This window comes from Muntiacus reevesi, chromosome 2 (assembly GCF_963930625.1).
Source record: "Muntiacus reevesi chromosome 2, mMunRee1.1, whole genome shotgun sequence".
In the NCBI taxonomy this organism is placed as follows: Eukaryota; Metazoa; Chordata; class Mammalia; order Artiodactyla; family Cervidae; genus Muntiacus; species Muntiacus reevesi.
In genome coordinates, this window is record NC_089250.1 from 249,524,823 (window position 1) to 249,526,107 (window position 1,285).

General features: G+C 44.0%; 1 pseudogene; it reads right to left on the reverse strand.

The window, feature by feature from the left end:
- Positions 1 to 254: 254 nt before the first annotated feature.
- Positions 255 to 869, reverse strand: LOC136157465 (large ribosomal subunit protein eL20 pseudogene; annotated as a pseudogene).
- Positions 870 to 1,285: the final 416 nt, after the last annotated feature.

Consider the following 1,285-nt stretch of genomic DNA (forward strand, 5'->3'; position numbering starts at 1 on the left):
ATGTTTAGACCAGTCTTTGTTTCATCTTCATTTTTCTATTTTCTCTGTCTCCGCCTTGCCTACCTCTTCCCCACCCTAGTCTGTACTTTAAAAATATTGTACTGTTTCCTAGCTTACATTGCTTCCAATGAGAAATCTTTTTCTCATCCTTTATACATAAGGTGTCTTTTTTCCCCCCTCCTCTGACTACTTCTCACATTTTCCTTTTTATCGCTCATCTTAAGCAATTTGTTTATGATGTGTCTTAGTCTTCTTCACTTTTCATAATTATGGTTGGGGTTCACTGAACTCCTTGGGGGTTTCCTCCTGGCAAGGAATTTATCTTGGCAGACCTGGGGATGGGGAGGGCCCTGTATCTGAAAGAAAGTATTGGGCTTCTTGATGGTGAAGTATGGCTGATGCTGGTGATGTAGGACCCAGTGGGGGCAGCAGAAACTTGATCTTGTAGCTGTGAAGCTTCTTGACCATTGGCAGATGGCACCTCTTGGCTGTGATCTCCTCCTTCATCATGATCTGGATTGAGTGCTGGACACCCGTGACCTGATAGCACTGAGTGACATTACCTGTGGTAGTCAGGTCCCAGTATAGCTGGTACTTGTGGGTGCCACTGCAGGAGCTGTAGTGCAGTCAGATGCTCAAGTTCCTCACTTGCCGGGAGATTTCTTGAACACCTGCCTACAGTAGACAGTTTCCCTGAAGAATTCATCTTCTTCAGTTAAGTTGCAAAGTATCAGAACTTGCAACTTGGTATAATTAGGTGCAAAGATGCAGAGATTTTTATTTGATGGAGGAGTGATAAGTGGCATTTGGGGGTGGGCAGGGAGGCTCCCCCACACCTTGTATTCTCATAGTGTGCCTTAGGCCTTCATGACGCTCTCTCCATGCTGGCCACCACACACACAAGGCTAATAATTTTTTCAAATTTAGAAAAACTTAGCCATTATTTTTTCAAATATTTTTGTTCCCTACCCTCAGGGATGCCAGTTATATTTAGCCATTTGAGGTGGTCTTGACTTCACTTTCACTTTTCACTTTCATGCATTGGAGAAGGAAATGGCAACCCACTCCAGTGTTCTTGCCTGGAGAATCCCAGGGATGGCGGAGCCTGGTGGGCTGCCATCTATGGGGTCACACAGAGTCGGACACGACTGACGTGACTTAGCAGCAGCAGCATGGTTCGCTAATGCTTTGTTCTTTTATTTCTCGTGTGTGTTTTTTCCTGTCTGTTTCATTTTCGGATGGTTTCTATTGGTATACCTTGTAGTTTATTAATTTTTTCTAATCT